This window comes from Planococcus citri, chromosome 5, assembly GCF_950023065.1.
Source record: "Planococcus citri chromosome 5, ihPlaCitr1.1, whole genome shotgun sequence".
Classification (NCBI taxonomy): domain Eukaryota; kingdom Metazoa; phylum Arthropoda; class Insecta; order Hemiptera; family Pseudococcidae; genus Planococcus; species Planococcus citri.
In genome coordinates this window covers 24851283-24865781 of record NC_088681.1, presented here as the reverse complement: position 1 = coordinate 24865781, position 14499 = coordinate 24851283, and positions in this window count along the sequence as shown.

Genomic DNA, 14499 nt, shown 5'->3' with positions numbered 1-14499 from the left:
AGATTTCGATGAAACTCACAGGGTATGTTTAGTACTCCCCAAAAATAATTTTGGGCCCATAACCCGCTCCCCACCCCACCCCCCTCAGACAGGGGGGCCGAAAAACGCGTTTTTGAAGGGAAAAATTCTGCATCAGCGAGTAATTGAGATAAATTTATTCTGTAAACGAATATAGTTAGAGGATACATGGGGGTACCTCCCTGAATTTTTTCAGAATTTTTCATCGCATAGGGGGAGAAGGAGGGACAAAAGAAAACTTTAAATCGACATTACTCCGGAACGAAAAAACATACCAAAACGATTTTTTCGTCAAATATGTATTTTTAGGTCTACTTTCTATAAAAATCATCACCCGGCCATTTGGAGTGGTGGGTCAAGCTCAAAAGTTCAAAAAACTCTCAAAAAACCACGTTTTTTACGTTTTTCTCCAAAAATATGGACAAATGGCCGAAATCGAAGAGAACCAAGTTGTTCAGCGTGAAATTTTACCTCAGAATGTGTAATTGAAAATTCATTTATACCGCGCGATCGTATGGTAAAACTACACGCGCAGAAGTATTATTGCTTATATGTACAGTATCAAGATAGCTGAAAGGGTATTCCTGAGTAAAATAGGTGAAATGCCCCTGTCCTCAGATTTCTGAAACTTTGATGAAACATCGTTGGGTACCTTTAAAAAAAATGTTGGAGCCAAAAAAATTCCACCACCCCACTTCCCTTGCTCACAATAGCGAAAAAACGTTTTTTTTTTTGAGGGGAGGGATCATGCTTCAACGAGTTTTGAAAAAAAAAGATGTTTTAAATTCACTCAAAATATATAGAGGAGACAGTATGATGAAAGTACATACATATTTGAGATTCTGCGTCGATCTATGCTATTGCCGTCAAAATCCAAGTGCACTTTTAGAGTTCTGGTGAGCGATTGAAAATTTGCAAATCGGTTTTTTTGGGGGGAGGGGGGGTATTAATAGTTTGGTTTTGAAAATATTTTCTTCGCAAATGTTTCGCTATAATGAAGAAAAAACATTGAAAGATATATTTCTGAAACTGAGAAAATATTTTGGGACGCAGTGACGTCAATATTTTAGGTTTCAAAAAATCGAGAAAAATTGCAAAAAATTCCTAAATTGTGGGTAATTTTTCGAAATTGGCAATAACAAATTAAAAACAATAGCATAGAATGGACGCAGAATCTCAAATAATTTCATTTGGGACTGGGTCGTCATTTTTCTCAAAACAAATTGGGTACAGGGGCATCAGTGAAAAAACACGGTTTTTTTGAAAATACCCCCAACTTTGAGGGCCCATGTTTTCCTTTTAGGGGCACTTCTAGAGCTAGAATTTTTCTGTCCAACTTTCAACTCAAAATCACGGTTTTTGCTGTAATTGATAAAAATTCACAGTATTTTCCCCAGTATTTCGCGATCCACCCATCTACTAGGTAGGTATACTTATTGTGTTTTCAATGTACTTGGTAGGTAACTCACATGAAAATTTAATGGTCGACACCAAAAAGAAACCTTTCTGATAGTTTTGAGTTAGATACTATGTACTTAAAAAATACTTGTAATTCAAGAAAATCTTGATTAAGAACTTGCATGGCGTTAATTGCGCTATAATGAAGCATTTTTCACAAAAAACCTAATTTTTGGGCAACCCCTTTCCACAATGTGACCGTTAGGAGGATTCAACTCAACTGCAAACAAAATTTCATATTCGTGTTCAGCGAGTTCGATTCATATGATAACGATACCCATATTGTCAATCTACTTTCGCTCCAACATTTGTGAGAGGGGGTGCTATGGCCCCAAAATTGGAGTTTCAAGAAGTTGGTTGGTTTTCTATTGTTTTTGGAGGCCAGAAGGCAAAATTACAGATCGCTTTTTTTTGGTGGTGCCGTGACCCAAAAAACACAATTTTGAGTGTTTTTTGAGTTTTTGAAGATGGCCCACCTGGAGGGAAAATTTGAAAAAAAAAATACCAATTATAGTACTCATGCTGATATGTTTCTGAAAAAAAATTCATGTGCTTGAATTACGTTTGAAGATACGGCAGTTTCAAATTTTCTTTTGTCAATATCTTATCTTCCCCCTGGGGAGCCAACAATTTTTGAAAAATTTTACGTTGCTAGAATCATATCTTCTTCAAGTACATATTTTGAGTGAATACAGATTTTTTTTTCAAAACTCGTTGAAGCATGATCCCTCCCCTCAAAAAAAAACGCTTTTTCGCTATTGTGAGCAAGGGAAGTGGGGTGGGGGAATTTTTTTGGCTCCAACATTTTTTTTAAAGGTACCCAACGATGTTTCATCAAAGTTTCAGAAATCTGAGGACAGGGGCATTTCACCTATTTTACTCAGGAATACCCTTTCAGCTATCTTGATACTGTACATATAAGCAAAAATACTTCTGCGCGTGTAGTTTTACCATACGATCGCGCGGTATAAATGAATTTTCAATTACACATTCTGAGGTAAAATTTCACGCTGAACAACTTGGTTCTCTTCGATTTTGGCCATTTGTCCATATTTTTGGAGAAAAACGTAAAAAACGTGGTTTTTTGAGAGTTTTTTGAACTTTTGAGCTTGACCCACCACTCCAAATGGCCGGGTGATGATTTCTATAGAAAGTAGACCTAAAAATACATATTTGACGAAAAAATCGTTTTGGTATGTTTTTTCGTTCCGGAGTAATGTCGATTTAAAGTTTTCTTTTGTCCCTCCTTCTCCCCCTATGCGATGAAAAATTCTGAAAAAATTCAGGGAGGTACCCTCATGTATCCTCTAACTATATTCGTTTACAGAATAAATTTATCTCAATTACTCGCTGATGCAGAATTTTTCCCTTCAAAAACGCGTTTTTCGGCCCCCCCTGCCTGAGGGGGGTGGGGTGGGGAGCGGGTTATGGGCCCAAAATTATTTTTTGGGGGTACTAAACATACCCTGTGAGTTTCATCGAAATCTGAGGTTAAGGGCATTTTGCCTATCTTATCCGGGGGTACCCTTTTTTCGTAAAAAAATCGATAGGTACCTACTACGGTATTTTTGAATAATTCCTGTAAAAAAGTGATATTTTTAGTGAGTTTTGGAAAAAAAGCAAAACTGACAATTTTAGCAAAAAGCTGGGCCACATAGCAATTATTGGAAAAAAATTATACTTTTTTGCAATTTTTGTCAAAAAAAAACGAGACTTTAGCATGATTTTTGAAAAAAAATGAAGACTTTTTGGGATTTTTTGCGAAAAAACTACAAATTTGAGCAACAAACGAGACTATTTGTCAATTTTGACAGAAAAAACAAGATTTTTTTGCTATTTTTAACAAAATAAAGAAAGATTTTGACAATAAAGCAGGGATTTGTAACAACATAATTTTTCTTTTCTTTCTACAAGATACATAAAAAAATGAATTTCTGAAAATTTGTGAAAAAAAAATAATTTTATTCTAACCAAACTTGAAACGGTCCAGAGAGTGCCCAATAAGCACCGACCAAAGTTATGGGATCTCATCACGTTTATTTTTAGCCTCTGCAGAGTAATTAATAGTTAGTTGTTGATGTGTCTGCGGGAGTTGAATCAAAGAAATTAGCCACGCTGGTTCACTTTTCTCGAAAAAATTCATATTTTATAAGAGTTTAAAAATCACTCTTGAAACAGATTTTTGAAATTTTTAAAATTTCCAAAAAAGAATTGAAAATCCAAAAATGAACTTGAAGGACATGCACTTTTGATCCAACTTGGTTTCGTTTAATCGGAGATCGTGAATTCAAAAGCTTCCCTTGTTAGACTTGAAAGTACCAAAAATTTTCATTTTTGGAACTACCAACTGAAATCTTAAAGCATGAGAGATCCAATTGCGATAAGACTTCATAATCGTATTCAAAGGGTCGATTTCAATTATAGGATGTTCAAGGCATCAAAAAATAATACATTAGTACACGTTTCAAACTCACCAAATTAATCTTTCTTTCATCTTCATGTCTCTCTTCAGCATTCCATACGCCAAACCTCCAATAACCGCAACTGCCAAGCAACAGATAGGAATCAAAATTAAAGCAAACATATAAAATTTATTTAATAAAAGCATACTCTACAAAAACTATGTACCTAGTATAGTAATTTATAATTAAGCAGGCATTCGTGTGCAGGCTAAAACATAGGGCTAGGGGATGGGGAAGGGTTTACCCTAACGCATTTACAGCTTCAGCTTATACGCCCGACCAGGCGACGCACTCTGGTAATATACTTTTGCGGGCATACACGTTCCTCTGCTCGCCTCAAACATGCTATATACTAAATTCCACCGCAGGTATACAATGGTAGAAAACAACACGGAAAACTTCGCCGAACAATATTTAACTTATGAGTTTCCATCGGACACTAATCGTGCTTGAATAATTCACGTACACAAACGAACCCTCGGTTAATTAACCGAATTACCGCGTGCTCGGCAAGATATCGCGGTAAAGATGAGCAATGAGCATGGTATCTCTCTCTCTACACCTACGTGTAATGTAGGTAGTAAAAGAGAATACAGCCAAGCCACCCTGCTCTCAAGATCGAGGAAAACCGTACAGGAAAAACAAAAAACAAAAAAAAACGCTAACAAATGATGAGGCGTTGCGACGCCACCTCTTCCACCTTGACGAATTTCATCGCTTTTGATGTAATGAAATTGCCAAGAATACGGTACACGTATTCGTTCCTTCAATTACCTTTGAGCATAAAACTTAATCTGAAAAGTTTCCCGATGTTATTCCATTGATCGTTTCGAGATGATGCTGGAAAACTTTCACTTGGGTTAGTTTCTTGTACCAATGGCGGTGTGGGTGTGCTGGGGCGTTTATCTGGTTTATATGTTATACAGGGTGTCCTATCAAGATGTCTGACGGAGATATATTTGTACATTAATATGTCAAGTATGGCAGGGAAATAGAAAATTGATCGATTAAGATAATGTAAGTTGCACTTGAAGGAGTCCACGGATTGGAAATTTTCGAAGGAACCAATTCAAAAGCCACTTTTACTGTAAATCAAAAAACATATTTCGTTTTCAGAAGAAAATGATTGGATCTGATTAGATCCGAATTCTGAAAAGACTTAATCCGATCAAAACTGTAATCAAACCAAATCTCAAGAATGTTCAGATCTGATATGATCTAATTAGATCAAATCATAGAGATCTGATCAGATCTAATTCTCACCTCCCTCAAGTAATTCAGAAGATTTTATCTGTTCTGATCCGAGTTGGGGATGATTTTGAGTAACGATTCGGATCACAAATTTCGTGATTTGATTCGTGATTCATATAGCAGTGAGCCATAAATTACATTCACGAATCATGATTTTCGATTTTTGCATTATTTTACTCGAATTTTGAGATACGGTAAGTACCTACTTTACCAACATTACATTTAGTTTCAAGCTACTGTTGCCAAATTTACCTCAATTTTTGGAAATGTTCACTTTAAATTTGAATCAAATTTCACGTTTTCTTTTTCAATTTGTTGCAATAAAACTCATTTCGCATCAATAATACGCAATAATCCTGCAAAACGATTGATATAAAGTGATTGCTTGATCAAGGTCACGTACGCATCATTAGAATGCACATGGACCACACCCATGCTCAGATTTGATTGGTTCATTGGGCGTGGCCCTCTAGTATTCTACAGGATATGATACACGAGCCACACCCATACAAGAATCTGATTGGCTCATTGGGTGTGGTCATATGGAACCCCACCCTAAAAGAAGACCTATATAAACCCCTGATATTCTTCCAAACAGTCAATAGCGATCAAACTTTCACACAGTACATCGCTATTAAAACTGCTCCGAGTTCTGAAATTGGAAATCTGTACAATTTTTAAGTGCTTTGAGCGAAATAAAAATGTCTACTAACGAATGCCGATTTGATATCATCGGTGCCTTGCCAGTGGAAATATCAACGATGATATTTCGAATGCTTGATCCACCTGCGATGCAGGCTGCTTTGACAGTACGCAGGAAATGGTACGGAATTTACCTATCAGATCCTGCGTTGCCACGAATCATGAGACGACGAGTTCGTCGACGAATTCAGCAAAGAAAGAGAATGGCCAAGTATTTGGATAATCCTGAGCTGATAAATGCTCCCAGAAGACGACCATCAAAGGAAACTGATGGGAAAAAACGCAAGTCCAAATGCGAATCTGGAAAGATGAACAATATAAAGAAGTCCAGACACGACTTCGAGGATTCTCATTCTTCTGCGATTAAACGACCTATGCGAATGTGAAACGGATGCATAATTTTAAGCATTATGACATAGTTATGCTATTAAATAATTATTATTTGTAGTTTTTAAAAAATGACAATCAATAAATGATTGAACTGAAATCAGAAGTCTTCGTTTTTAATACAAAATAAAAAAAAAATATGGTAAATAATAATAATTCCAACGAAAATCTCCATATTGGAATTTCGAAGTGAATGATGAATAATTTTGCATTATTGAGAAATTCAAAATCAGTAAGTAATTCATGTTGAAAAATCTCAAATTTGAATTTCCAAAGCGAAACCTTAATTTTTTATAATAAGTAGACCAAACCTTCAAATCTATCTTTTTCAAATTTCTTATCAGAGATAGCTAATTCAAGTCAAGTTGAACTTACCAATTTTAAGTCACCCAGAAACCATTTTTTTTCTTCTAAAATACATTATTATACCGATGGGAAATTTTGAACTCAAGAATACCTATTGGTATACCCATGCATATTACCTATTTGAAAACCCTCTTAAAAAACGATTTTTTAAAAAAATATGGAGATGAAATTTGTTAAAACTCCTGTTTTTATGATGGAAAATCGTTTGGAGAGGGGCGAGGGAAAAAACTGTCAAAATAAAATTGAAGATAAACTGAATTGTGGAGCGTTAAATTTTCCACCAGTTATGCAAAATTGGTTTTTTTCTTGCGAACTTTTTTGAAACGAAAAAAATGTTTTAACTAATTAAAATTTTTGGTCATTCATCATGAGTGAAAGTTGAACTTCTCAACTTTTATTTTGAATATCATAAAATCGAAAACAATTTTTTGTTCTTCCTCTTTTATTTTTCAATTCTGGTGAATTTTAGCTTTTGGATTCTATCCACACGAGTGACCATAAAAGATTTTTTTTTCTCCTAAAATTTTCAATTTAATTTCACAAATTTTTTTTTTGTTGAAAATATTATTAAAATTTAGCTCAAAATGCACTGCATTATTTCAAAACTTGAGTAATTTTTCAAGCATCCTAAAAAGGAACCAAGAAGATTGGAAACAGCACAAAATGATCTCGTTGAAGAAAAAAATATTGATATCAGAACGATTTTTACAGCATTTTTCTACATCCCCCCCCCCGTTTTAAATTTTTGACCATTACTACACAGTTCAAGGACAAGTTTGAAAAAGTAAGGAGGATTCAGAAACTTTCAGAAAATAATTTAGCTGAAAAAATTTTTTAACTACTTCCACGTACTTGGATTTCGTTTTAGACAGGGTGTCCAACAAAACTCACAGACTCACAGACAAAAAAAATCATAACTTTTTTATGACTTTTTTAAGACCTATTTTTCACATTTTTACCGCATGAAAATACTCCCCCTCCCCCTCAAAAAAAAAATAACTAGAAACTCGAGAATTTTTTTTTAATTTGTTGACAAGTAAGTACCTAGGTAGTACCTACCTATTTCAGTTTTTTTTCCAATTTTTTGATTTTTTTCATTTTATGGGAAGCTTTTTAAAAAATTTTCAAGTAAGTATGTTTCGAGCAAAATTCGTGACTTTTTCGCGACTTTTATGACCGTTAGACAGCCTGTTTTAAATCTTATGATGGAAAAAAACAAAAAAGAGTGCGAGAAGGAGAGACAGTAGATTCTCAAATTATGAGAAGTCAATTGGGGCGGAGAGGTGTCCAATACGCGAAAAAGTCGGATAGTTGATTTTTTAATTTTTTACTGATACCTATTCAAAATACAAAAGTTGTGACCTGAAGAGTGAGTTTTGAAGATGCGTTAAAAATGATGTAAAAACACCCAAATAAAAATTAAAATAGTTGAAATTACCAAACAAGTAAGAACTGAAATTTCAGTAAATTTATCCAGAAATGCATGAAAAGGGGTAAAAACTATTTAAACGAAAAATCGCTGAAAATTTCCAAAAAAAAGTGTAACTTTCGGTAAAATTGAAAGAAAATGCACAAGAAAAAGTGTTGAATGATGGAAAATTACACAAAGAAGCATTAAAATCGCTGAAAATGACTAAAAATCAATATTTATAATGTAGGTACTAAAATTACTCAAAAATAGGTACGTTTAAAATATGTGTTTAGGTAAAAATGATGTACAAAACATTTAAATCCTTGAATATGACTAAAAATCAATAAGTTGCCTTTTCAATAAAAAATAGCATAAATTTATGAAAAGTGTTAACATTTCTCAAGTATGATGTTGATTTGATCAAAGGGTCGAAATAATTGACACCAACATAAGCGAAAGGAGCATCTTTTGAGACTCGTTCTGAAGTAAAAAAGGAACACCGGGTATGAGAAATGGACCACCATCGACTTTTCTACAATTGACGCATTTTTTCAACACTTTAATGATTGCTGGTCTGCCATTCTCAATTCAAGATTCCCAACGAATTACTGCAGATAGAATATGCATACTATGTACTTCTCCCTTTTTGGTTATAATATGGTCAATCACAATGCTTCCCAGTTCCCAACAACCCAAAATTTGCCATGATGCCACAAAACATGGCCCTCTTCCCACCTATTATGCATTTCAATGTATGGAAATCACATAGAAAGAGTCAATTAACTCCAGAAATTTTTTTCACTTGGCATACTCCTGCCCCTGTGCTTTTGAGATAGATGAATACAAAAATACATAGGCTTTCTATCGGTTGACTATATGATACCGATGGAAGGGATTTAATCTCAGATAGGACACCCTGTATGAATATATATGAGCTAAACGAGTCAACGAGCATTGAGAAGAAAAACGTTCGGTAGATGAAGTAAAAAAGAAAAAAAGAAAAAGAAAAGTATAAAAAGCCATACAGACGTATAAGAAAACCACCGACCAATTCGCAATCTAACTACTTAAACTTTTAACATTTAAAACCCGAGAGACACTGGCGTACAGAAGCGAATTTGTACTTCTCGCGTACACGATCGCTCTCGGGCTTATATTTTTACGCGATAAAATTGCTAAAGAAACAAATGAAAGTGTAAAAAATCGCATTGCTGGCATAAAACTGGGAGGGTTTTTCGTCTTCATCATCATCATCTGATCGTATGTACGTATACATAAAGTACAACGTATACTTATTCGAAAATGTCAGCAGAATACACAGAGATAGATAGAGATACACTTAGATATCCAACTCTCAGCGGATTATGTAGTTTTTCTTTCATCCCCTTCGGTTTATGAGACTCATCCATAGAGTGGACAGTCGATCAACGAGAAATGCTGAAAATTACATACGATTTCAGCTACGTACGATATAAGTACAGAAGACGATGTATACGGACGAACGGACACGACCACGCCAACATTAATTCGGCCGATATAACGGCCAAACAGGCGTTGACAGGTTTGCGAGGTCGAAAAATTATGAACCGACCCGACATCATAATTCCTGAGCTCGAGCTTCGTTCCCAAGAGAAATTTTCTCCTCGACAAGTATCTTTCGTTATATATGGCGGGGATTTACGCCGGAGCTTTTTCGCTCGCTCTGCTTTTGGCGTCCAGGCAAATGCCTGGTGCGTGAGCCTTGTGAAAATGCTTCTTTCTCACCTCACGTCTTCTTTCTTCGTCCGCGTGTACCTTCGTATTTTCCTATTCCAACAAGATCTTTTATATATTTTCCTCTGCTTATACCTACTTACTTTACACCTACCTACTACTCGTATAGCTGCGTATACAAAATTTACGCAATTTCGAACCTTTTCGAGTGTTTTTCACCACACGTATCTCCACCTGTACAGTAAAATACACCCACATTATACTTACAATAAAGTCTTCACACAACCAATATAAACATGATTTGAATGCAGCGTGTTTTATGAGCAAGGTACTCTTTCTATCCAGCAAGTAGGCATTTCAATCCAAAATACGAATTACAAAATGTAAACGAATAATACGTCTACTAACTTGGGGAATCTCGGAGATAAATGTATATAATATAGGTAATCAAAATTGGGAGGGGGAGCTTTTATACCATCGAAGGGAAGTAATATCCTATTTTGAGAATTGATTCGTCACTCGCAAATAAAATGCAATTTTATCCAATTTTCATCACATTTTGGTAATATTCAGCAATTTTTTAAATGCTTTTATATGCAGATATCATTTCAACTCACTTTCAACCGAGATTAATTAAGGGTAGAGGCACCAAATATGGACCACTTTTTTTTTGGAGGATTTCCACTTGAAAACTATAGGGGGTAGAAACCTCCACAAAGGCTTAAAATGAAGTGCCATCCTTCCATTAACACAGTACAAATAAACTTCAGGGGTGAAGGTCAACTTAAGTATGTTTTTTTTTTATTGTTGAGTGATGATTGTCAAAATGACAGTTCGAAATTTTGGATGCCTAATATAGACCACCTACAAAACTTTAAAATAAACATACTTTCCCATTTTTCAAAAGGTCATATTTATTTGTATAGAAAATAGAAAATAAATGAACAAAAAAAACGTATTCCAAGCAGTTCAGGTTAATTTTGAATATTTTTTTTTAAATTGTTGAATGATGAGTGTCAAAATGAAAACTTCAAAATTTTGGACGCCTAATATGGACCACCTATAAAGAATTGAAGAGGTCATAACAAAACGGGGTATATATGACACATATGACCTTTTTGAGACGAATCCATATTGTTATTCATCAGACCTTCCTCTATCATATGAGACCATCCCCACTTCACAAAGTCAAAAAACCAGTGAGATATCGCCATTTTAAAACTGCGAAGTTAATTAAAAATTTACTTTTTCATAGATAATGGGTTACTTATGGTCGATTTTGTGTTGTCATCCATTATTTACCTGGTTTAAATCTAAAAATTTGCTCATGTGGAGATAGATTCTGCACATTACAATGTACTCTTACAAGCACATCTCCATGTACATATAAGATCGTCACATGCGCTAGCTACCTACTAGAGGCCTAGCAGTACCTATCTACTGTAAGATTCATAGATACCTGGTGACTTACCGCCTCGTTACCTACTTTTCGGACACTGAGTGTATTTACATATTACAACACAGACATTCTTCTAATAATAATTATCTTACGAAATAAGAAACATCTTCAGTTGTTATTTGTATCGTTTATTCATCAAGTACAAAGTAACAACTTACTCAAGCTAATTATTATACTGGCCTGTACAGTATTACGAAAGGAGAGATGGCATTTCATGCCTTAGAAAGTGCACAGCACATCACCACGGGGAATGGGAACGATACACGGATGTGGGAAGGTCCATATATGTTACTCTTTAAGAAGAGATTTCCAATAAGGATCGACAGTCGTTTTACGTAATAACTCCTGGACCCGAGTGCATCTGCACGACTCTATCAGTATAACTGGAACCGAGATCATATTACGAAATAGATCACTTGATCGCAAGCTTCACCAGTTCATATTTTGATATATGACTGGACTTGTGCTACTAATTTGACTATTAGATTTACGCAAATGTATGATGTAGGTACAAGCCTACATCATCTCCGGAACACTGATAACCGATGTTATATCATCGGGAGTCGCCAAATGACTGGTTTTTTTAGCGTGATTCTTCCAACACAAAGTTGTGAAGGAATTAATCCGCTAGATGTCGTATTACGGAACTATTTCTAATGTTAACTAGAGGCAGAACAAATTTCTCTCGCTTACGCGACCGAAAATGCTGTACAATCTGTCTCTACACTCAAAAACATTTTTAAATCAATAAAAAAAATTGGGCAAAAAAACTTGTCTTTCTTGTTTTGTTTTTTTTTTACTCAACATAGCGATATTTTTTCAGAGATAATGGGTTACTCATGGTCGATTTTGTGTTATCAACCATTATTTACCTGGTTTAAATCCAAAAATTTACTCAAAAACATTTTTAAATAAAAAAAAAAATTGGCCAATTTTTCGCTTCAAAAAGGACATAATTTGAAATGTTTGAGCGCTTACCGTTAACACACAGTTTCCTCCAGACAGATGGTGCATGGCATTTCATATAGTTAGATAGTGGGAAAATAAGATAAAATCGTCACCATGTTCAAATATGCACATTTCTAAACTTCACAAGCACTCAAACTTTCAAACAGTTTTTTCTCAAAATACAACTTTCACACATTTATGTCCTTTTTGCTATGACGTCTTCAATTTCAAAATAAACATATTTTTACGTTTCAAAACATCATATGAGGAGCTGAGAATCAAAACTCACATTTGCCACCATAAACGATTTTGAGAAAAACGCGAAAAACTGAGTTAGTAGTGTTGCCAGTTGAAAAAACTTATAATACCAAAATGAATCATTAGATAGCGCTACTAGAACACGATTCCCTGTGTTGACTGATTTTCACCTAGCTCCCTTCTGCTTTAATATCCAGACAAAGAATGGCAAATGTGAGTTTTGACTCCAAGATTTGCAATCAAATTTTTTTTCACTGTTTTAATTACGACGATAGGGAAAAGTTTGATAACAAGCTGAATTTTGGTACACGGGGGTTTTTTGATACGCTGAACACGAATTTGGGGTGTCCAGGTGAATCCGGTGTACGCTTCCCCCTTTTTTGTGGACCTTAAGCCCCCAAATTTGTTTTTTTGCGTTTAAGTCCGAAAATATGCAATTTTATGCAAGATTTATGTTTTTTGGGTCGCAGAATACGAATTTGACAATATTTTTTTTGTAGGGGTGGGGGATGAGGGGGTTAGGGGGGCGAGAAATTCAAAATTTGACTATAATGATGTGTGATATGTCGAAATGTATGTTTTTGAGGGTGTAGATCACGAATTTGACAATATTTTTTTCGTAGGGGTCAATGGAGGGGGCTGAGGGGTGAAAATGGTTAAAAATTCAAAATTTGACTATAATGATGTGTGACATGTCGAAATGTATGTTTTCGTGGTTGTAGATCACGAATTTGACAATATTTTTTTCGTAAGGGTTGGTGGTGGGGGATGAAGGGGGTGAAAAATTCAAAATTTGACCATAATGATGTGTGATATGTCAAAATGTATGTTTTTGAGGGTGTAGATCACGAATTTGACAATATTTTTTTCGTAGGGGTGAATTGTGGGGGATGAAGGGGGTGAAAACGGTGAACAATTCAAAATTTGACTATAATGATGTGTAATATGTCGAAATGTACCAAGTATGAATAATTCAACTGAAAGTGAGTAATTTTCATCAATTTACTCGATTTAAGTTTGTTATAAAGTCATTATAGAGGTTTAATTTACGTTAAAACTCCGTGTTTTGCCTATTCTGCTACATAAATAGGAATAGAACAAATTTTTGCACGTAGATGCACGGGAAATCCCAGGGGCTAGTACTTCAGATAGTGTATTTCAAGATGTCATTTGCCATTTTTGCCCCCAAATGCCCCGGCGACGACAACAGTCAATTATAGTGAAAAATCATGGTGAATTTTATTTAAATGTTACAAATTTTTTCTTCCAGGGACTTTGACGGCTCTCCAATAGAAAATTCTCCATCCCCCACCCTTCACCTTTTCTACACCTTCAAAAACATACATTTTGACATATCACACATCATTATGGTCAAATTTTGAATTTTTCGCCCCCTTCATCCCCCACCATCAACCCTTACGAAAAAAATATTGTCAAATTCGTGATCTACAACCACGAAAACATACATTTCGACATGTCACACATCATTATAGTCAAATTTTGAATTTTTCACCCCCTTCATCCCCCACCACCAACCCTTACGAAAAAAATATTGTCAAATTCGTGATCTACAACCACGAAAACATACATTTCGACATGTCACACATCATTATAGTCAAATTTTGAATTTTAAACCATTTTCACCCCTCAGCCCCCTCCATTGACCCCTACGAAAAAAAATATTGTCAAATTCGTGATCTACACCCTCAAAAACATACATTTCGACATATCACACATCATTATAGTCAAATTTTGAATTTCTCGCCCCCCTAACCCCCTCATCCCCCACCCCTACAAAAAAAATATTGTCAAATTCGTATTCTGCGACCTAAAAAACATAAATCTTGCATACAATTGCATATTTTCGGACTTAAACGCAAAAAAACAAATTTGGGGGCTTAAGGTCCACAAAAAAGGGGGAAGCGTACACCGGATTCACCTGGACACCCCAAATTCGTGTTCAGCGTATCAAAAAAACCCCGTGTACCAAAATTCAGCTTGTTATCAAACTTTTCCCTATGGAATTTTGCAAACAAAACTAAGTTTTCATGGCAAATGTGAGTTTT